Here is a 24045-nt window from a genome sequence, read left to right as displayed (position 1 = left end):
CGTACTGTGAGTACCACCGAGACCACGGCCACGACACCGAAGACTGCTTCCAGCTTCGGGACGAGATCGAGGCTCTCATCCGCCGAGGGCGTCTCGGTCGATATGTGAATGACCGACGTCCCCCCGCAGACCCGCGTCCGGCCGACCCGGCCCCTCAGGAGCCTCGGGAGCAGAATCGACCCGTCGCGGGCGTGATCCACACCATCACTGGGGGCTGCTCTCGGCACGTGAGGAACGCAGGGGGCTCGGCGGAAGCATCAGGGGTGGCCGTCGCGAAGAGGCAGAGGGTCGGAAATGTAATCACTTTTTGTGATGAAGATGTAAAGGGGGTTCAGACCCCCCACGATGACGCCATGGTGATCTCCCTCACTATGGCGAATTATGATGTAAGGCGTGTTCTTGTGGATAGTGGAAGCTCAGCTGACATTTTGTTTTACGAGGCCTTCCAAAAGATGAGCTTGTCCCGACAATTGTTGCACAAAACATCCACCCCCCTCATAGGATTCACTGGAGACGCTATCTCGGCCGAAGGTGTCGTTGAGCTGCCTGTGACTGCGGGCGTTGCACCCGCAGAAGCCACGGTGCGGCTCGGATTCTTGGTCGTCCGTGTTCCCTCGGCCTACAACGCTATCCTCGGACGACCCGGACTGAACGCCCTTCGCGCGGTAGTCTCTACATACCATTTGCTCATGCGGTTCCCCACGGCGGCCGGGATTGGAGAGGTCCGAGGTGACCAACCGACCGCACGGCAATGTTTCCTAGCAACTCTCAAAGGGAAGAAGCCCGTGGAGGCCCTAAGCGTCGAGTCCCTTGACGCCAGAGACGAGGTGGCTTTGCGGCACGGGGAGCCGGCCGAGGGTGTGATTGAAGTTCCCCTCGAAGAAGGTTGCCCGGACCGAACGATCCGGGTCGGTGCCAATCTCGACTCGGAAGCTCGGGCCCGGTTAGTGGAATTCCTCCGAGCCAATGCCGATGTATTTGCCTGGTCGGCGGCCGATGTACCTGGGATCGACCCGGAGGTCATTTCTCACGCCCTCAACGTCGACCCGACCCACCGACCCGTAAAGCAGAAGAAGAGACACTGTGCCCCGGATCGGATCCGGGTGGTCGACCAGGAGGTAGACAAACTCTTGGAGGCAGGCTTCATAAGGGAAGTGAGCTACCCCGAGTGGCTGGCAAACGTCGTACTTGTCCGGAAGGCGAGCGGGAAGTGGAGGATGTGCGTCGACTACACCGACCTGAACAAGGCATGTCCCAAGGATAGCTTTCCGCTTCCACGAATAGACCAACTGGTCGACGCGACTTCCAGATATCAGCTGCTGTCTTTCATGGACGCCTTCTCCGGCTACAACCAAATAATGATGACCCCACAGGACGAGGAGAAAACTGCTTTTATAACAGACCGGGGGCTGTACTGCTACAAGGTAATGCCCTTCGGTCTGAAGAATGCTGGCGCCACTTACCAGCGCCTCGTCAATAAAATCTTTAAGGAGCAGATCGGCCGGAACATGGAGGTATACGTGGACGATATGCTGGTGAAGAGCCGCCATGCAGACCAGCACATTGCGGATCTGGAGGAGACTTTCGCCACCTTGCGGAAGTTTCGCATGAAGCTGAACCCAGCGAAGTGTGCCTTTGGTGCTTCGGCCGGGAGGTTCCTCGGTTTCATTGTCAACCAGCGGGGGATCGAAGCCAACCCGGACAAAATCAAGGCCATCCAAGATATGTCCCCTCCGACCAAAGTGAAGGAGGTTCAGGAGCTCGCTGGAAGGGTTGCCGCGCTCGGACGATTTGTGGCGAAATCGGCCGAACGCTGCCAACCGTTCTTCAAGGTGCTGAAACGCCCGAAAGACTTCCTCTGGACGGCCGAATGTCAAGCAGCATTCGACCAGCTCAAGGAATATTTGGCGTCTCCTCCCCTGCTGTCCAAGCCGCAAGAAGGGGAGATGCTCTATCTTTATCTGGCGGTCTCCTCAACCGCAGTCAGTGCGGTACTGGTTCGGGAAGAGGCAAAACTTCAGAAGCCTGTGTACTACATCAGCCGAGTCCTGCGGGATGCCGAGACGCGGTATACGAAGGCTGAAAAGATCGCCTTCGCGCTGCTGACCGCGACTAGGAGGCTTCGCCCCTATTTCCAGGCTCACTCTGTCACCCTCTTGACCGATCAACCACTGCGGCAGATCCTCAGCAATCCTGAGAATGCGGGACGGCTGGTGAAGTGGGCAGTAGAACTTGGTGAGTTCGACATCCGCTACCAGCCCCGACCCGCCATCAAGGCCCAGGTGCTCGCGGACTTCCTCGCTGAGTGCACGGTGCAGGAGGCGGAACCTAGGCCGCCGGAAACACCCAGCCTCGACCTCCCGATCTGGACGCTTCACATCGATGGGTCGTCGAACCCCGAAGGTGGAGGGGCCGGGCTGGTCCTTACCAGTCCCGAGGGAGTGATAGTCGAGTATGCCTTGAGGTTCGGATTTCCAGTGACCAACAATGAGGCGGAGTACGAGGCCCTAGTCACGGGACTCAAACTCACCAAGGAGCTCGGCATCCGGCGCCTGAAGGTCTTCACCGACTCCCAGCTGGTGGTCGGGCAGGTCCGTGGGGAGTTCGAGGCCCGGAGCCCGACCATGCAGAATTACGTCCGGAAGGTGCAAGCACTCATTCCCGACCTCGGCAGTGTCGACATTCAGCAGGTCCCAAGAAGTGAAAATGCCAGGGCCGACAGGTTGTCCCGCTTGGTGGGCGCAGACGCGCACAACTTGTCGAGGGCGATCTACCTGGAGACCCTGGATGCCCCGAGCATCGGCGAGGCCGGAGCGGTGATGGCGATTGATCCGGAGCCATCTTGGATGGACCCGCTCGTCGCCTACCTCGCCGAAGGGATCCTCCCAGAGGATGAAGATCAAGCTCGGCGACTTGTCATGAAGTCCGCCCACTACGTACTCTATGAAGGGAGGCTGTATCGGACCTCGTTTACCGCCCCCCTCTTAAGGTGCCTCCGCCCCTCAGAAGCGGCCTACGCCCTCAGCGAAGTCCACGAAGGCATCTGCGGATCGCACTTGGGGGCTAGGTCCTTGGCGCATAAGATCATGAGGCAAGGCTACTATTGGCCGACCTTGTTGGAGGACTCAAAGGATCACGTACGGAAATGCAACGCCTGCCAGCGCCACGCCAACGTCCAGAGAGTCCCCTCTGTCCCCTTGGCACCAATCACCGCACCCTGGCCCTTCGCACAGTGGGGAATGGATATCCTCGGACCATTCCCCGTCGCTTCGGCCCAGCGGAAATTTTTGATTGTCGCCATCGACTACTTCACCAAGTGGGTGGAGGCAGAGCCACTGGCCACTATCACGGAGGCACAAGTCCGGAAGTTCGTGAAGAAGAACATCATTGTCCGATTTGGGGTACCTCGGGTCCTCATCTCGGATAATGGTCGACAGTTCGACAACAAGTATTTCCGTGACTTCTGCGAGGAGTTCGGGATCGAGCATCGGTTCACATCTGTGTCGCATCCCCAAACCAACGGCGAGGCCGAGGTCACAAATCGGACAATCCTCCAAGGTATCAAAGCGCGAATCGGTCGGACGGGGCAAGCTTGGGTCGAAGAGCTCGAGAATGTCCTTTGGGCGTATCGGACCACGCATCGGACCCCTACCGGAGAGACGCCTTTCAGCCTAACCTATGGCACGGAAGCCGTTGTCCCCGTGGAGCTCGGACTCCCCTCACCTAGGGTGGCCGCACACCGACCCGAGGCCAATTCGGAGCAACTCCGAGGGAACCTAGATCTCTTGGAAGAAGCGAGGGAAATGGCGCAGGTTCGGATGGCGATGTATCAGCGGAGGGTGGCCCGATATTACAACTCCAAAGTCCGACCGAAGCTTTTCAGAATCGGAGATCTGGTGCTAAGGCGAGCTAAAGCATCTCAACCTGCGGAAGGTGGGAAGCTAGCACCAAATTGGGAAGGCCCGTATAGGGTTCGCTGGGTAAACCGACCTGGCTCCTACCAGTTGGAGGCCCTAGATGGTCGAGAAATTCCAAGGAGCTGGAATTCCGCTAACCTGCGGATGTATTACCAGTAGAACGACAATGCCAGAAAGACAGTTCAAAAATGTACAACACTTTTCATTCCAATAATTTCTGGTTACAATGGCGTGCTCGTGTGATTACAAGGAAGTCCTAGAGGGGAATTAGGGTGTAAAGAGAGTAAAGAAGAGGTGGAGACTCCGAGGAACTGAAGATTTGGGATCCCGAAACCTCCATCCGAAGCAGCTGCAATCCTGCAATCCCGCCGGAAGTGGGTGCTTCCAACCGGAGGCGCCATCGACGTCTCACGAAAAAGACGAAGAGCCGGCGCGGATGAAGAAGAAGTGGACGAAGGAGAAGTCCACACTGCTCCTACCCAGAGGCGCCATCCACGTCTTACGAAAAAGACGAGGAGCCGCCGCAGAAGAAGCTCCCGCTGCCTCCAGGGGAACGCCACCTCCAAGGGATATTCCGGTCCTCCCCAGTGTTAGGGGAGAGAAGGAATGCAAGGGAGAAGAGCATATGGAGGCGCGGTCCCGGATCAAGCGTCTGGCGCAGAGCTCAGTCGGGAGGCTGAACTTCAAGGAGGGGAGATGTGATCCCGGATGAAACGCCTAGAGTGGAGTTCCGCCGGGGAGAACCTCCTTGTTGATCTCAGATGAAACGGCTAGTTGGCGGAAGTCGCGAAGGGCGCGCCTCCCGTTCCTTCGGCTGGAGTCTCTCAGCCATGCGCCAGAGAGGAGGTCCACGATCCATGGCAACCTGAACAGCTCCGGCTTGGCAAACTCCATCGCACCTGCACCTGTATTTATAGCCAAACTGCGGCCCCCCGGTCGTTCCGATGCGGGTGGCTCCCATAAATGCGGGCGCATTGAATCCGGAGCCGTTCCGGCTCTCGAGGCGTATCTTTCCGCGATTTCCTAAGCGTCATTCTCCTTAATCGCATTCTTTGTGCAGGACACTCCGGGTGGCATGTACCCCTAGGTCCACGTATCTCCGCTCGCGCTCAGGCCGCATCCGCCTCGAAGAACGCGCGTATCGCGGCCGCTTAACTGACACTCCTCGCAAGCAGCAACTGGTAATCCGATTTTCCAGGTAACGCATTAATTAGCGTTTAATGCCCTTCTGGTGTTCCCCAGACGACGATTGGAGAAGAGGAGAAACGCGATCGCAGCTGGCCACGGAGAAACCCCGTCGGACGGCAAGCGACAGGCGCACGACCAGCGAGCGGAATTTCTCGAGGCTCGGCCCTCGGATGCCAGGCTAACCCGATGATCATCCCGGGAGCAGACTAGCCTGAAGCCCCGACCGGTCACCTCGGCTTGCGCCAGCCTTGGTCGACCAACGAGCGGAATTTCCTGAGGCTTGACAACCCTCAGATGCCAGGCTAACCCGATGATCATCCCGGGAGCAGACTAGCCTGAAGCCCCGACCGGTCACCTCGGCTTGCGCCAGCCTTGGTCGACCAACGAGCGGAATTTCCCGAGGCTCGGCCCTCGGATGCCAGGCTAACCCGATGATCATCCCGGGAGCAGACTAGCCTGAAGCCCCGACCGGTCACCTCGGCTTGCGCCAGCCTTGGTCGACCAACGAGCGGAATTTCTCGAGGCTCGGCCCTCGGATGCCAGGCTAACCCGATGATCATCCTGGGAGCAGACTAGCCTGAAGCCCCGACCGGTCGCCTCGGCTTGCGCCAGCCTTGGCCGACCAACGAGCGGAATTTCCTGAGGCTTGACAACCCTTAGATGCCAGGCTAACCCGATGATCATCCCGGGAGCAGACTAGCCTGAAGCCCCGACCGGTCACCTCGGCTTGCGCCAGCCTTGGTCGACCAACGAGCGGAATTTCCCGAGGCTCGGCCCTCGGATGCCAGGCTAACCCGATGATCATCCCGGGAGCAGACTAGCCTGAAGCCCCGACCGGTCGCCTCGGCTTGCGCCAGCCCTGGCCGACCAACGAGCAGAATTTCCCGAGGCTCGGCCCTCGGATGCCAGGCTAACCCGATGATCATCCCGGGAGCAGACTAGCCTGAAGCCCCGACCGGTCGCCTCGGCTTGCGCCAGCCTTGGCCGACCAACGAGCGGAAGAGTCTCCTGAGGCCTAGCCCTCGGATGCCTGGCTTAGCGCCGGAAGAATTTCCTGAGGCCTAACCCTCGGATGCCTGGCTTAGCGCCGGAAGAATTTCCTGAGGCCTAACCCTCGGATGCCTGGTCTAGTGCCGGAAGAATTTCCTGAGGCCTAACCCTCGGATGCCTGGCTCAGTGCCGGAAGAATTTCCTGAGGCCTAACCCTCGGATGCCTGGCTTAGCGCCGGAGGAATTTCCTGAGGCCTAACCCTCGGATGCCTGGCTTAGCGCCGGAGGAATTTCCTGAGGCCTAACCCTCGGATGCCTGGCTCAGCGCCGGAAGAATTTCCTGAGGCCTAACCCTCGGATGCCTGGCTTAGCGCCGGAGGAATTTCCTGAGGCCTAACCCTCGGATGCCTGGCTCAGCGCCGGAAGAATTTCCTGAGGCCTAACCCTCGGATGCCTGGCTTAGCGCCGGAGGAATTTCCTGAGGCCTAACCCTCGGATGCCTGGCTCAGCGCCGGAAGAATTTCCTGAGGCCTAACCCTCGGATGCCTGGCTTAGCGCCGGAAGAATTTCCTGAGGCCTAACCCTCGGATGCCTGGCCTAGCGCCGGAAGAACTTCAAGAGTCAGGAGTCGGCGAGACGCTACCAAGAGTTAAAAAGAAAAAGGACGAAAGCGAGATGAAGAAACATTCAACTTGCATTAACTTTTATTGTTTCAGGGCCGAGACCCATACAACTTGGCAAAACGCCGACATACAAAGAAAAGGACAACGAAAGGTACAGAAGGTCAGCTTGGAGGAACCCCCGGGTCGGGAACGTCGGGCTCGTCCGCAGGGGGTAGGGAGGCGGTTGGAGAATCAGCAGGCAATGGCGCCGGAGAGGAGTCGAGAAGGGAGATCCCACTCAGGTCAACTTCGGGGTACTTAGCCGACACCCTTGCCAGGCCTTCCTCGAAGCCTAAGACAAAGGAGTCGGACCCCGCGTCCGACATGTCACGGACGAACTCGTCAGACTGACGATAGGCCCGTACCGCCTCCGACATGTCACGGGTGAACTCGGCGGACTGACGATAAGCCTGCACCGCCTGACGCCCGATCTCCGCACTCTTCTCGGCCAGCGCCGCCTCTGCTCGCTCCGTAATCTGAGCTTTAGCCTCCAAGACCTTCGCCACAATCCGGTCGTCAGCCTCGGAGGAGACCCTCAGCAGATTAGCCTGAGCCTCCTTGTGCTTCGCCTCGGCAGCAGTGCGAGCGGCCTCAGCTTCCTCCAGGCGCGAACAAAGCTCTTGGTCGTTCGCGCAGGACTTCTCCAAGGCCGACTCCAATTCGCCCAGTTTGGCTTCAAGAGATCGGGTTCGGTTGCGGGCGTTGTCGGCAGACCGCTGGGCCTTCTCCCACCTCTCTCGATAGTCCGCGACCTTCCGGGACTGCTTTTCAGCTCATTCCTCCGCCTTCTTGATACCGCTTTCGAGGCCCGAGGCAACTTTGAGTTGCTCCTGAGCCTCCAACAGTTGCTTCTCGAGGGTGGCGAAGCCGAGTGCCCGCTCTTCGGCCTCCCGGAGCCTCGCCTCGAGGTCCCCGGTCGTCCTCCCCGCCGCAGCTTGGCCTCCCTCTTCCATTGCTTTCAGTCGGTCCTCGGCCTTCGCCAGAAGCCCCGCCTGTTCCTTATGGCACTCCTCCAGACGGATCATATACTGGGCGAGCTAAGAGATAGGAAAAATGAGGGCGTCAGACGGAGATCAACAGAGCCAATAAATGATGAAAAGCGGCCAGAAGAACACTCACCGACATAAGATAGACGCAGCTGGCAGCCCCGACGTCAGGGACCCTCATCTCCCGGACCTGCCTACGGTCCTTCTCCAGCAGCACCGTTTCGATGAGGTTTCGGGCGCCGTTGGAAGTGAAGGCCGACCCCGACTTCTCCCCGGAGCCGGACGGTGGTTCTGCAGCCTTACCCTTATCCATCGCCTGGGGAAGAGTCCTGCTGATCGAGCTCGGGGCGGGGGTCGCTCCAGGAATTGACAGGGTCCCGCTCGGTCGGGGCCTCGGCGCGTCCCTCCTCGTATCATCCGGAGCCGACCGAGTCGAAGGCCGAGCTGGGGACCGATCACGTCCGACCCGTCCGTCTCGAGCGGGCTCGGATGACACCTCCAGAATAGCGGCAGTCTCACCACCGGAGGGCTGATACAGCGTCAGCTGCCGGTCTGCGCCCGCGGCGTCCCCCTGATCGGTGGGCCCGAACTCGTCGGACGGCGTCGGAGTCGCTTCCTTGCGGGACTTCTTCGCCGGTGGGGCCCCGCTCGGAGGAGCTCGTTTCTTCCTCCGGACCGCTTCCAGTAGGGACGACCTACCAACAGCCGGTCTCTTGTCCGACCGCATGACGTCGTCAATCTCTGCAACAAGGACGAGATGGTCGGAGGCTGAGAAACCGAAGGAAAGGACGAGACGAAAGAGGAGAAAAGAGTCAAAAAAGAAATGGTGGCGGGCTCACGGTCGGCGGGGACCGAGCTCAGACCGACATTCACCAAGGTATCCTCGGAAATAAGGCGGGCCACCGGGGGGAGCCGGCCCTTGGCAACCAACTCCCTCAAGACAGCGATGCCATCGGATTCCTCCCTCGACAGCCTCGATAGGCCGATCGGGGACTTCATCGGCGTCTCCCAGGTCGCCCTGATTCCTCAAGAGGGATCCACATCAATGAAAAAGAAATGCTCCTTCCAGCCGTGAATGGAGGAAGGAGCCTCCTTGACGAGGCCGCACCCTCGCCGCGCCGCAAAGCACCACCACCCTTTGTCCTGGGGGTGGCCACTCAGGCTATAGCATTCCCAAAAGACATTCAGGGTGGTGGGGACCTCGTGCATACGGCAGAGAACTTGGAAGGCCGTCAGGGCGCGCCACGAGTTCGGCACCAGTTGCGTCGGCGCCACTCTTAAACCCCGGAGCACCTGCACGACTAAGTCCGAAGGGGGAAAGCGGAACCCGGCCTGGAAGATGCCCTCATTGATGGCGACCTTCCCTGGAGGAGGATGGGACATCCTCTCCTCAGGCCCCGGGAGCGTAACGTTGCAGGCTTCGGGAAGGTGGTACCGAGCCACGAATTTGTCTAAGTCTTCGGCGACCAGCTCCGACTTAATGCGGTCTGCTCTCACTTCGCCCATCCCTAATGGCCAATAAATCTACGGTCAGGACGGGGTCAAGAAGGGGGAAAAGACCGGAGCGACTGGAGTACACTAGTACGAAAGGAGAAAGTATGGAGAGCCCTAAGTAGAAGAATGGGGTAACTCACCGGAAGAGAAGGAAGAACGGCTCCGAGAGCGTCAAAGGAGGAGCAAGCGAACAGTCCGACGGCAACGACGGCAGCGCAAAGGAGAAACTCAAAGATGTCTGTAGAGAGAAAGGCGGACGGGGGAGGGCCCCCGGTTAAATAGGCGGAAAGGCGGGTGACGCCTCGGTGACGCCAGAGGACGCCTGGCTGCCGAAGGGTCGCTCGCACCCCAAAAGCGAATCGGCGCCATTAAGGAAGGATGTCCGCCAAAATCCGCAGACTGCCAGATCAGCGACAACCGCCATACGCCATAAAGAAGGCGGGAAGCTCAAAGAGCGCGCGCCTTTCTGAGGGATGGTGGCAATCTCGAAGCATCACTCCCTTCACCCGTTCCCCTTCTGGTTCCAGGCTCGGGAGTGGGGGGCTACTGTTATGGGGGAACTTAGCCACCATGCCCCACGTGACCGGCACGCGCGCCCAGGAAGACTACGGCTGCCCCTTGATCCAGCAATCCGACCCCGAGTCGGACATCTTCGGCTCTGCAGCCCGACCCCGAGTCGGTTGCCCCTTGATCCAGCAATCCGACCCCGAGTCGGACATCTTCGGCTCTGCAGCCCGACCCCGAGTCGGCTACCCCTCGATCCAGCAATCCGACCCCGAGTCGGATATCTCTCGACAACGACAGGCTATTCCCCAGAGGCACCCCGCGGCCTCCTGCTCCACTACTCCCTGCAACGGCTGTATCCGATGCTGCTCCACGATCTCCTGTAACAGCCGTACAAAGCGGAACTCCACTATGCCCTGTCATGGCCGTACCCAGCGCTGCCCCACGATGCCCTGTAACGGCCATGTCAGTGGCCACTCCATCGTGCCCCACGATGACGAACCCCCTGGAAAGACCCCCCAGCCTGGTATATATGCGGCTGGGGGGAGAAGGGGGGGTAAGCAATATCTTCCAGAGCATTCTCCTACTTGCTACTATCGTCTCTCCTTCTCCTCCAATCTCCTCTGACTTGATCGTCGGAGGTCCCCCACTACCCCAGTGGTGGTGCGAGGCTTGCTTGCAGGTTTTCCGGTGGAAGGTGGAGCGTGATCAACACCAACCAAGGCAACTCAGACGGAACCCCGTTCACACCGCAGTGCCAATCGTTCTCGGTTTGGACCACCAGCAACATTAGCCATCATGGCTTCCAATGATGTAGTTTGCTGTGGGATAGGGGCACTATAAGTAGGAATAGGTGGAGCCAATGATTGGTTTATTTGTGAGGGACCTATCCTGGAAAAATTCTTCTGAAAACCTGGTGGACCACCTTGATGTTGAATAGGTTCATTTTGCTTGTATGAGAAATTTGGGTGGAACCTATTATCAGGGTGGTAGACTGGGCTGAATGAATTGGGAGTGGGCTTCTTGAAGGCACTATATGAGTTTAGAGCATTTGCCTGCTCAGCCTTAATGTTGGGTAAACTAGGACAACACTCCACTAGATGCTCAGAACTGTTACACAAGATACATAAACTTTGTGACTCGTGATCCACTTTCATGACGGGATTAGCTCTTTATATGAACTTGAGCTAGTGGAAACAGTGAAAGCATCAAACTTTTTGCTTAAGTTGTTCATTCCAGTCACCAGATTGGACATGACATTTTTTAGTTCTGGGTATGCTTTCATTTCATAATTGCCTGGTTTTCTAGACCCGAACTCATCTCTATTTACTTCCTCACCATAGCTACTCCAATTTTGGGCGTTCTCGGCTAAGTCAACAAGAAATTCATAGGCTTGATCCGGGGTTTGGTCCATGAACCTACCCTTGTGCATGGACTCAATCATGTTTCTATGTGCCGGAGGTAGTCCTTTGTAAAAGAAATGTACTAGATCAGCCTTGTCAAGCCCATGGTGTGGGCACTTGACCAAAAGATCATGGAATCTTTCCCAAAGTTGGGAAAATTCCTCCTCAGATTTTCCTCTAAAAGTTCTGATGGCATCCTTAATTTTTTCAGTTTTTACCATGGGATAGAACTTAGCCATGAACTTCCTAGATAGTTGTTCCCATGATGTGATGGAATTTGAAGCTAGGGAATACAGCCATGCAGCAGCGCGATCCTCTAAAGTCATGGGAAATAACCTTAATTTAATACCTTCTTCATCTAAATTTTGATTTCTAAATGTTTGACAGATTGTCAAAAATTTGTTTAGATGAATGTAGGGTTGTTCACTCTCGAACCCATGAAACTTGGGTAACATGTTTATTGTTGCAGCCCGAATCTCGAATTGGGCTGCGTTATTAATTGGTAATACTATGCAAGTAGGGGGACTAGCGGATGCGGGTGCAAACAATTCATTCAGGGTTCTAATATGTTCACCCATTGTAGAGATCGACGGTTGGTTTACAGTTCGCAGGTTGTGATGAAAAGTTCTGTCAATCTCAGGATCAAATGGGGTTAATTTATCCCTTAATGACCTTCTACCATGCATACATTATCAGCACTTCATTATATTTGACTCCTAAAATGAACGAAATCCTAAGAGAAGAGAAGGGCTAGACACAGATGACCACAACCAACACCACACAACAATTTGACCCTATTAGTCTTAGAACTAAGTGAGGTTTAGTAGCTTCTTAAATCTAGTTGCATAGAGATTTATCAGGTTAAAAAGTTCCTAAAATTCTCTCTAGATTAGACAGCTCCTAATCTCCCTTTCAGATTAAGCTTGAGCTTACCAGTTAAGCAATCCAGTAACCAGTGACCAGGAAAGTTCCGGGGTGTGTGGTGGTGCCAGAAGGGATACACCGATACCACAATACCCGTAACAGTTCTCACTGTTGTAAAACTTTCCTAGACATCACCAATTACTAAATTCTCACTGGAGTGGCTTTCAGCCGCTTCTTTCCAAGAGCCTAATTGAGCTCGAAAACCCTAAGGCCAACGTCTAATTTGATTTTAATTTAATTTGGCTTAGGATATGTATGCAAGGTGGTGATTTTTGGGCTAAGGACAGGTAATGACTTCCCGACCTTATCTTTTTAATGGGTTTTGCCCTTAAATTATTTTATGCAAATGCTTAATACTAAATGCAGCAAATAATCAATATTTTTTAAAGTTTATGCAATGTCATTAGGTTGTACTGATTAAATGAGCAAACAAATTTTTTTTTATTTTTAATTTTTTTTATATATAGCAATAACTTGAATGTAAACTAAACACAATCCTTATGTGTCAGTCAATCTCCAAATGCCCGTTGAATAAGCTCTGAAGATTACTCCGTGAGGAGCCCCAATAGAGGTATGATCACCTCGGAGGATTGCACCCTATCAATTACTAGCAAAAATAATATTTTTTTTAAATTTTTTTTAATTAATTTTTTAACCTTTTTTTTATTTTAAATTTCAAATTTCGAATCACAGAATTCAAATTTTGAATTTAAATTTAAAAATTTTTTTTTGGAAATTTTTCAATTTTTTAAATTATCTTTTTTTTTTAAATTTTATTTTTTTTCACTCTTTTTTTTAAAAAAAAACTTTAAATTTCAAATTTCAGAATTTAATAACTACGAAATTATTAACTAGAAATTATCAAAATAAGGAAAATTAATAAAAATAAAAATAAAAACTTACTACCGGAGTACGCTCACTCCGGGCATCCAAAATTTGATTTGATCTTCGTGATCGTTCTTGCTTCTCGATTTGCCTCCCCGGCAACGGCGCCAAAATTCTGTTCGTCCGATTCCTGTCTACCTAAAAATATGCTAGACAGATCGTTGTTAGAACCGACGAACAAAAGTTAAATTAATTTTACTCTTACCTTTCCTACTCGAAGAATAGTGGTTGTAAGAGGTCGATCCACAGGGAGGCGATTGGAGTTGCATAAAAATCAGAACGTCCGGATTTGAAATCGATTTTTGAATGATTAAAGAAAAACATTATTTTGAGGATGTTGATGGATTCTCTAGTCTACCGGAGAATATATTTTTATTTAAAAATAATAAAAAGACAAGTACTTAGAAATCAAAGAGTATTTATGAATTCATGAAATGTTTAACTATTCAAAGGAAAACTTTGCAATTGAATTGGATGCAGAGTAGGGGTCGATTTTGAAAGACAGAATATGAATTAAAATCACCAGTCGAATAGCAAAGATTAATTTCAGAGTTATCTTAAAACTAAGAATTTCAGAATAAATTGTAGAGATTAAACAAAACCTAGAGCACCGATTGCATAAAAGAAAATTTAATAACTTGCATAAAAAGAAAAATGCTTACAAAAGTAATAAGAAAAGAAAATGAAAACAAGGGAACAAGCAATTTTTCCCGGTGGAGCACTAAAAGAAACAATAAAATATATGGTTTTTTTTTTCTTTCTTTCTTTCTTCTCCAAAAGGAACAGAGCTCCCCTGTTCTTTTCTAAAACTCTTCTCTCCCAAGCCGGCAGTCTCTTCCCTTCTCGCTCGACTTCTCCTCCCTCCTCTGTTCTTTGGAACCGACCCCCAACCGAGCACACCCCTCTTCCTCTTCCTCCTTCTCCTCTTATAGCCGCGGATGCACTTGAAATGGAATCATGGGTCATCCGGGATGCTGGGAAGGACGAGGAAATGGTGGGCGGATTGCTCCGGACGGCTTCCCTCTTTGGCCACGGACGCGAGATCGCCGGACGCCTGATGCGGAAGGGAGGCGCGGAGTTCCTTCTTCGGGCGCTGCTGGGATCACGGAGAAGGGGCTGGATGCGTTGATGGCGTGATCCGTGGGATGCTAGAGCGGCTGTGAGGCGCGATGCAGGGGCTCTCGAATCCGGAAGATGGGGATGCGGTGCGGGATCACCTGATCACGGAAGAGGGGCTGGGATCGCCGGTGATTGCGGAGGATTTGGAGAAGGGCGAGCTGGGAGTTGAAGTGGAAGGTGGCGACGTGGATTTCTTTCTTTGGATCGATGGAAGGATGGGAGCTGGGGATGCGGTGACGGCTGGCAGCGATCGTGCTGATGGCGTGGAGGATTTGGAAGGGATGCCATGGGACCGCTGCTGGGATTTTTCTTGCTGGGAGGGAGATGAATGCGGAGGAGGGGCTGATCCGAGGGTGCACGGAAGGAAGGCACGGATGGATGGGATCTGCCTTGCTTTGAGGGGGGATTTGATGCAGCTTGCTTATTTGGGAGGCTTGAAAGAGGGCCTGAAGCCGGAAGGAGCTGATCTGGATCATTGGATGCGGACACGGAGATGCTTGCGATGTTGTGTTGTATCGCGGGATGAAGTCAGGCAGGCCCTGGAAGAAGCTGGCTTGACTTGAGCTCGGGCTGCCGGGCATTGGGTTCAAACCTAATGTTAATTGGTTTCTTGGATTACTGCACACAAATACCACGTTAATTAGTTAATTTTATTATTAATGATTAGCTAAAATACTAATTAAAATGGTCTGACGATTGTACTTTTGTGCTCTCATCAAGAATCATTTCTAGTTTTTCAGAACTATAGGTAAACTTCTCAATTATAGGTTTATATTTTTCAAGTTCTTTTGTTAAGTTTAGTTTTTCTATTTTTAGTAAGTTTAAATCTTTTGTAAGGTTATCTTTTAGAGTTTGATTACTATTTTTATGTTCTGAAATTTTCTTAGTTAGTCTTTCTTTATCTTTAATTAACGTACCAGTTTTTTGAGTTAGCAATTGGTTACTTGTTTTAAGTTCTAAATTTTCTTTGACGATGGAGTCCTTATCCTTAATCAATTTATCATTTTTATGAATATAGGATTGATTAGTTAGCTTCAATTCTTTGTTTTTAAGGTTTATTGACTTATAATCTTCCATTAGTTCATTAAAGGCATCATACAATTCTTCAAATGTAAAATCTAAATGTGTTTCAGATATTACCTCATTTTCGTTTGCCATAAGGCAGAAATTGGCCTTTTCTTCTTCTTCATCCTCCATGATGATGATGATTTATCGGAGTCATTCCAGGTGGTGATAAGAGCTTTCTTCTTTTTGTACTTGTTGCTCTTCTTTAGCAAGGGACAGTCGGCTCTGAAATGATCCGGCTTCTTACATTCATAACATCCGATTCCCTCACTTTTCCTTTCCTTACCTTTATCCTTGTTGAAGGAACTCGAGGGAACTCTCTTCTTATGGAAGGGCTTCTTCCGATTGATGAATCTTCTGAATTTTCGCACAAGGAGAGCCTCTTCTTCATCTTCTTCATTGTCTTCTTCTTCACTGCTGCTACTGCAAGAAAGATCCTTGTTAGAAGAATTAGAGTTGAGAGCAATTACCTTTTTCTTATGGGAGGATTCTTCTTCACTGTGCTGTTTCATTGTGAGCTCATGCGTCATTAGAGATCCAAGAAGCACCTCTAGTGGCAGCTTGTTTAAGTCTTTTGCTTCTTGGATTGCCGTGACCTTGGCTTTCCATGACCTTGGTAAAGAGCGAAGAATTTTTCTGACAAGGTCACTGTTAGTATAACTTTTGCCAAGGCTTTTTAAGCCGTTGACAATATCAGTAAATCTAGTGAACATACAAGAGATGGTTTCATTAGATTACATTTTAAATAGTTCATATTTATGAACTAGTATGTTTATTTTAGATTCCTTGATTTGATTTGTGCACTCGTGGGTCACTTCAAGTCTATCACATATCTCTTTTACAGAATTGCAAGCAGAGATTCTATTGAATTTATTAGGATCCAAGGCATAATAAAGAACATTCATTGCTTTGACATTTAGTTGTGCCTTCCTTCTATCGTTATCATCCCAATCTTTTTCAAGCTTTGGTATAGCAATGTTATCTACATAGATAGAAGGAGTATATGGTCCATTAACTATGATGCTCCAAACATCATAGTCTTGGGCTTGGATAAATATCCTCATTCTAGCCTTCCAATAAGTGTAGTTAGTTCCATTGAACAATGGAGGCCTATTGGTGGATTGCCCCTCACTAAGGGAAGATCCAAAAGGGGTTGTCATTTTAATCTTTTACTCTTTTAAAGGATTGAAACACCAATCGATATAAGAGCACCTGCTTTGATACCACTTGTTGCCCAAGGAGACAACCCAAGAGGGAGGGTGAATTGGGTTTTAAGTAATTATGACAAATTAAAACTATAATGAGTAATTAACTAAATCTATTGCTAGCAAATTAGTTTGTTTACTAGATGCAGTGAGTGAAGAGAGAGGAAGAGACAACAACCAATACTAACACAAACAAGTTTATAGTGGTTCGGAGCCAACTCTTGCTCCTACATCCACTCTTCAAGCCGCACTTGGGTGTTCACTATAATTCCTAGGATTACAGTCGGTTGTTTTACAAGCTCACAACCCAACTTGTTGTTTTCACGAGATTACAACGAACTCGGTCGATTTTTACTGGCTCACCGACTAGAGCCATCCGATTATTTTTTCGGGTTCACAATCAAACCTAGTTGGTTTCCCGGTTCACCAACCATAACCTTACACCGTTGATTTTTCCTTTGGCTCACCAGCAAACCTTACAACCTTTGATTCAATCCCCTGATTGAATCAAGTAAGAGAAACAAAGTTTGGGAGTTCACAAAGAAAGCTTCTAAAAAAGCAGATGTGAGAACAATATAAGTAAAGTAAAGTTAGAAGCCCTCAAATAGATTTTAGATGGGGAAGTAGAGGCTTCTCGATTTCTGAGTCTCCTCTTGAATGTGTCGAATGATGGAAGACAGTAGTAGAGCCTTGAATGCGAAGGAAGCACTTTCAGATTTGAGTTGAATGGACTTCTTCCTTCTTTTTCTTGGATTTACTCAACAGAAGCTCTTGGTGGATGAAAAGCTTTAATGCTTAGATGGTATAGCTCTCTTGTTGTCTACTATTGTTCACTCTGGCTATTTAAGCGGTTCCATTCGAAAACTAGCCGTTAAAGAGTGATTTGGAGCCGTTCTGTCCCGTCTGCACTTCCTGACAATATATCGGTTGGGATCGGAGTTGACTCGTTCGATTTGGAGTCGACTCGGCTGTTGCTGGAGTCGACTCATGCTTTACTGGAGATGACTCGCTCGTTGTTCAGGATTTGAATTAAAGTGCTTGTCTCGTCCTGGAGTCGACTCGGACCAAACTGGAGTCGACTCGCCAACTTCTGGAGATGACTCGGGCACTTAGTAGTCGGCTCGTTCTCAGGGTTCCAGAAATCCATTTTTCTGTTTTTCTTCCTCGAGTCGACTCGGGTTTTCTTGGAGTCGACTCGGCTGTCTTGAGAGGTGACTCGAGATCTTCAAGAGACGTCTCGTTCTCAGAGGCCAAAAAATTGATTCTCTGTCTTTTGAACTGAACTGCCTCGGAGTCGACTCGCGCCTTGTTGGAGTCGACTCGGCTGACTTGGGGGTCGACTCTGGAACACTTGGAGTCGACTCGTTCACAGGGTCTCCGAAATTGGTTCTCTGCCTTTCAGACTGTTTTCCTCTGGGAGTCGACTCGGACATAACTAGGAGTCGACTCGCCAAAACTTTGGAGTCGACTCGTAACCTTCTGGAGTCGACTTGGTAATAGGATCTAAAATCCATCGTTCTGTCTTTCTGTCTGTTACCCTTTGGAGTCGACTCGGAACCATAGGGAGTCGACTCGGCTAGCATCGGAGTCAACTCGAAACTTTTTGGAGTCGACTCGCTGACAGGGTCTGAAATTCTTCTTTCTGTCTTTCTGTCTATTCTCAGTCGGAGTCGACTCGTAGAGTACCGGAGTCGACTCGAGCTTATGCCAGAACCTTTAAAACACTCGGAGTCGACTCGTAATCTTCTAGAGTCGACTCGGAATTCAGACTTTGGTTCAAATTGAGTCCAACACTTAGCCAAATTACTTTGAACCAAAGCTCGAGGCACTTAAACAGAAATTCACATATATTTGCCTGAAACACTAGATTGAATTCATTAGTACAACATAAAATATACTCAAATGCTTTGAGCTCATCAAAATCAAATAGGAGTATACTCAATCACTCCACAGGGCGCGTAGTTATCTTTCTTAGAGGGAAATAGTTGTTGGGCTACATAAATTCATAGCAACTTTAAAGTTCTCTTCATAAAATCATAAAGAGTACACTTTACAGATTTTGACGTGCTGGATCAACCAGCAGCAAACCATCGAGACATGTCAGATCTAGTAGGCTTAAGAAGTCATGTTACCTGTATCTCTTGGTGGTCAATGTTTGTCTCTTAGAGCTGTGAAGGGGTTTGTTTTCACTGAGCTAACAAATTTTCGATTGATATCTTTGCTTGAGTAGATGATTGGAATGACTTCATATGGAGCCAGTTCGCTCCAAGCATTTGCTTTCAGCCTCCATATGAAGCTGGATCAGATGCTTGTTCAGATGTCATCCATGTTAGCAGAATAAAAAGATCTAAGAAGCAGGGGCACTGGAAGAGGAACTGTCCTCAGTACTTGCATCACGTGATTCGAACAGACCGAGCAAGAGAAAAGTGAAATCAGTTGCTGATCAAGGTACTTATACGATAATACCTTGTAATTTTTCTGTTTGTGATAATTCGACCTGGGTATTGAATAATGGAAGTCTGTTTAACATTTGCAATTCATTACAAGGACTTCAGGTCAGTGAGAGATTTGGAGATAGGGAAAGATTTCCGAACGTTGGAGATGGAAGACCAGTTCTACTTCTAGCTTTAGGAACTCTCAAATTAGTTTTCAATTCTCATGTAATTATCTTGAGTGATTGTCACTTTTGTCCGACATTTTTATTGAATATTATTTCTGTAGGCCTTTTGGCCAAGAATGATTTTGAAATTTCAATAAAGAAGAGTTATTGTGATATCATTATGAATGGTGTTACTATAATGAATGGACAATTGAGTAATGGCATTTACATATTATCGCAATATGTTAATGTAATGTACACATCAAGTAAGCGCCCTAAAATAGATATTGTCTCTGATGTCTACCTTGGTCATTGTAGGCTAGGTCATATTAACAAGAAAAGGATAAACAACTTAGCTCAAGAGGGTATCCTTAATGTTAATGATTGTGAATCATTGACCACTTGCGCATCCTGTCTTCTTGGAAAGATGACCAAGTCACCTTTTACTAGAAAAGGTGAACAAGCCAATGATATATTGAACCTTGTACATTCAGATGTATGTGGGCCAATGAGCACAAAATCTAGAGGTGGATATTCTTATTTCATTACGTTTACAGACGACCTATTGATAAGTGCATAATAATTTATAATTTAGTTATCTTTCCATAGCACTTATCAATGTTCTTAAATTGATAAATACGTATTTTACCATAAAATTGAATAATCGTTGAAATAAATTTACAATATGGTAAAAAGAAATAATAATAATTCTTTTCTTAAACCAGATTCTGAACTTGTTCTCTCTTGGTTGCAATCTTTCATGAAAACTACAGAAAAACATATAAGGAGATTGTGTTGACTCGGCTAAGGTTATAATTAAATGGGTTTTGGTCCTGATTAGATTGAAAGTTATAATTGTATGGAAAATATTTGATTACCCTTTTTATTAAGTCATGGTCTTAGTTTTGACCGGTCGAGTTCGATCTGAAGCAGCTTAGCAAGAATTAAATTTAAATGACAATGGGCTCAAGGACAAGTCAACCATCATGACCCACCTTAAACCCAAAGTCAGTTCCCAACCAATTCCTTACCAGCCTTCATATAAAATTTATAAATTGAAAACAAAAAAAAAGAAGATAATTAATATAATAAAATAAATAAAAATAATTTTGGAGAGAATCACTGGATTCACTGTTCATATGAACAGTGGGAAATAATATAATAAAAAAAATATAAATAAATAAATAAAATTGTTTCACTGTTTATCTCCTTCCTCCCTCTAGCTATTCTTCCCATGATCTCGCCTCACAGAGCGCCCCGCTGCCCGTTCCAGCCACGAGTCCCACGCGGTGCAGCCCGATCCAGATCCTCCGCCTCCTCTTCCGCCCGTGACGCCTCCGGCGTCTCCCCGTCGATCCCGCGGCCAGCCCTCTTCCCAGCAGCCGAGATCCAGCTCTTCCGCATCAGCCCGTTCCAGCCGCATCCAACGAGCACACCAGCGAGCAGCTCCTCCGTCTTCTCCGAGATCCGGCCGTCCGCGTTCCTCCCATCGATTCCTAGCTCCAATCCCTGTGATTCAGCCTTCACCGCGATCCCAGCCGACTGCATTCAACGAGCCGGTAACCCAGCTCCTTCCGGATCGGCACCCGCTTCGAGCTCCATCTTCGCCCGAGATCACATTCCCAGCATCACGCCCTCCTCCTCTCTCGGGATCCATCGCTGGTCTTCGGCGAGCTATAAGAGGAAGACGAAGAAGAGAAAGGGGGGGGGGAGCGGGCTTCGACAGAAAAACAGGGGAGACCCCCTGTTTCGGTGAAAAGAAGAAGAAAGCCGAGAGGGAGAGAAAAAGAAATTAAAAAAAAGAGAAAGGAGGGGGAAAGAGAATGTTTTGTGATATTTTGGGAATGATGGGAGGTGAAGGCTTTCATTTGCAGATGGGAGGTCATCCAGAAGCCATGCTCAGCTAAACATCCAATCTAGGGCTGGATGAAGCCCTAGCGATGTATTAGGGCATTGTAGTTCTTACTCTTTTAATGTTTTTGGAGCTTATTTAAATTCTAATTTTCAATGAAATATTTCTTTATGATATTTAAACTTTGAGCATGCTAGTTATTATTCATGTTTGCTAAAGTAGTCTAAGATGATCCATGCCTAGGAAGATGAGGTGTGCTGCACCCTAGATTAGCATACTTAGGTAGACACTTCATGCTACACCGAAGATGGATCTTCCTAACACTCTTTATGTTTTTATTTTAAAAGGCTTGTAGCCAATTTGCATGCCTCTCCAAAAGATAAAAATTAAGAACACAGTCCCTAATGCAATGCTACGCGGTGGATTCCAAACCCTAGATCTATCTACTTTGATAAATTTCAATTCGTACTCATAGATTAATTTAGTTAAATCAAGTTAGCAAATCCTTCTTCTTGATTTATTTTTAAAAGAAAAATAACTTATTCTTCAATCCCTGTGGACCGACACCCGTAATCACTATCCTACAGGATACGTGCTATTGCGTGGTTTATTTTCAAAATTGAAAGAACCGATCAATTTTTGGCGCCGTTGCCGGGGATTGCTAGCATAGGTATTTTTCCTATCATTAAAAAAAATTAATTAATTAAAAAAAACTTTCAAAAAAAAATATATATATATAAAATAAAATAAAAAAATTATTTTCTATTATTGTTACTTTTTTATCTCCTTTTTCTCTTCTACTATTTTTTTTTTAATTTTTCTTTTGGTCTTATTTGATCAGGAATCGAAGAGGAGATCTGGGCTATCAAAAAGGAATGCTTTAGAGATTTGCTTAAAAAAATTTTAAATTACTGGAGAAATCCCCTTTGGTAACCTCTAAACCTTTCTTATTTAAATTAATTATTAGCTTGAAATTTTGTGGTGATTGTTTGCTTTTAACTTTAGCAGAAGTGTGAATGTATGCCTGATACACATACACCAACTAATCTGCACTTAATAAGGGCAATCACCCCGACAAGATAAGAGCCGGATTTCATCACCGGACTCTTGCCCAATTTAGGTGAACTCAATCTCACATAGTGTCACTTTAATTAAAATCAATTAGACATTGGCCCCTAGGGACATTCGAGCTCAATAGGACGAAGATCACCGAAAGTTGCACCAATTTCGCTCTGTGGCTTAGTTGATGTCTAGGCAAGCTTTGTCCCTATAAGGGAGACAGTTCATCTGTTCGAGGCAAGTGGGTTTTAAGTGGGACCTTTGCGAATGCATCGTGACCCCTCCACTTACCTGGGAGCTTACCTGGTCAACTCGGTTCATTAGACCGGATTGGAGGCTTAGGTGCCCTCTTCAAACCAATTAGGAGCTGTCTAGTGATTTTAGGATAAATACAAGGATTGATGTGTTTATCTTCTATTGCATGCTTGACTGATCAAGTACTAGTGTATGCAAGGTAGTCATTCTAGAGTACGAAACCTATTACCTTTTGACCCTGAAATAGAACGAACCCTTAGGAACATTCGAGCTAAGATTAAAACATTAGGATCATCCCCACCTCTTAAGATGGCTGAAGAACAACCCAAACTCCTGAGGGAGTACTTTACTCCCACTATTTACACTTCCCCATCTTGCATTCGATTACCTGAAGTAGCAGCTGTACAATATGAAATAAAATCTAGTGTGATCCAAATGCTCCCATCTTTTTATGGGCTCACCAATGAAGACCCATATAAACACCTAGATGAATTCCTTGAGATTTGCACCACTGTCAAGATTCAGAACTTCACTGATGATGCTCTGAAACTTAGATTATTCCCCTTCTCCCTTAAAGATAGAGCCAAACAATGACTGAATTCTTTAGAAGCTAACTCGATTCGTTCTTGGGATCAAATGCAACAAGAATTCCTAAAAAAATACTTTCCCATAGGAAGAACGAACCAGTTTAGACGTGCCATTACAAGCTTCTCCCAAACTGAGGGAGAAGAATTTCATGAAACTTGGGAGAGATTTCGGGACCTAATCTGTAAATGCCCTCATCATCAAATACCTAAGTGGTAGCTAGTGCAATGTTTCTATGACGGATTGACTGAACGAAACCGTCAGATGATTGATGCCGCATGCGGGGGGACATTCATGCTTCAAAATGAGCATGAAGCATGGCAATTATTTGAAAATCTTAATGAAAACTCCCTCCACCATGCTTCTTGTTCTCGTCAAGCACCCCTGAGTTCTCAAAGAAAAGGGACCATTTATGAAATAAGTCATTCTATGGACCTGTCCAGCAAGGTAGATGCATTGTCCCATAAGATTGATCAACTGATGATAGGTGGGTATTACATGAACTCTTCTCAAGCACAAGTGTGTACTATTTGTTCTAGCCCATCCCACCCAATTCATGAGTGCCCTTCAGCGCCCCAATTCCCCGAACTCGTGCAAGAACACATCAATGTTGCTCAAACACAGCCTAGACTGGGTAATGACCCATTTTCCAATACATATAACCCGGGATGGCGAAATCATCCAAACTTTTCTTGGAAGCAGCAAGCTTCGAACACAGCCCAACCCTATTCCCAAAATTTTCAAAATCCTCAGAATTTTCAAACCCAACAAAATATTCATCCCTACCGTCCCTCGACTCAATTTCAACACACTCCTCCTCCACCCCAAAGAAACACAGCCTTTGAGGAGAAAGTGTTGAACGCCCTTCAAGGTTTGGAAACCATTACACAATTGGTGCACTCTCACACGCAATCCATCGTCAAGCTAGAATCCCAAATGGGGCAACTAGCTAATGCACTGAACAAGCGAGAGGAAGGAAAGCTTCCAAGCCAACCACTAAGTAATCCTAGGGGACAATACATGGCTCAAGAAAATCAATTAAATGCAATTCATCATGAACAAGCCAATGCTTTGACTACCCTAAGGAGTGGATGTGTAGTAGACAATAAGATTGGGGAAGATAACAATAAGGAAGATGAAGAAGAGGATAGACATGTGTCAAATGAAACTCTAAAACCTTCTTCTTCTTCTTCAGCTAGTCCACCTTCTGCCAAAACTCACATCCCAAAGGCCCCATTTCCTGAAGCTCTTAATTCACCCTCTCCCTTTGGCAAAAAGGGAACTTCATTAGAAGAGATGATGGAGGTCTTCAAACAAGTTAAAATCAACCTTCCGCTTCTTGATGCTATTAGA

The 24045-nt window shown here is 48.4% G+C and overlaps 1 non-coding gene across 1 annotated transcript; it reads right to left on the bottom strand.

The window, feature by feature from the left end:
• Window positions 1–22792: 22792 nt before the first annotated feature.
• On the bottom strand, window positions 22793–22898 carry LOC120108448. Its single transcript, XR_005509805.1, has one exon. It is a non-coding gene; the product is annotated as a small nucleolar RNA R71 (small nucleolar RNA).
• Window positions 22899–24045: the final 1147 nt, after the last annotated feature.

The sequence above is a fragment of the Phoenix dactylifera genome, unplaced genomic scaffold (genome assembly GCF_009389715.1).
Source record: "Phoenix dactylifera cultivar Barhee BC4 unplaced genomic scaffold, palm_55x_up_171113_PBpolish2nd_filt_p 001341F, whole genome shotgun sequence".
In the NCBI taxonomy this organism is placed as follows: Eukaryota; Viridiplantae; Streptophyta; class Magnoliopsida; order Arecales; family Arecaceae; genus Phoenix; species Phoenix dactylifera.
Note: the sequence above shows the minus strand (reverse complement) of the source record. Positions and strands in the feature narration are given on the sequence as shown.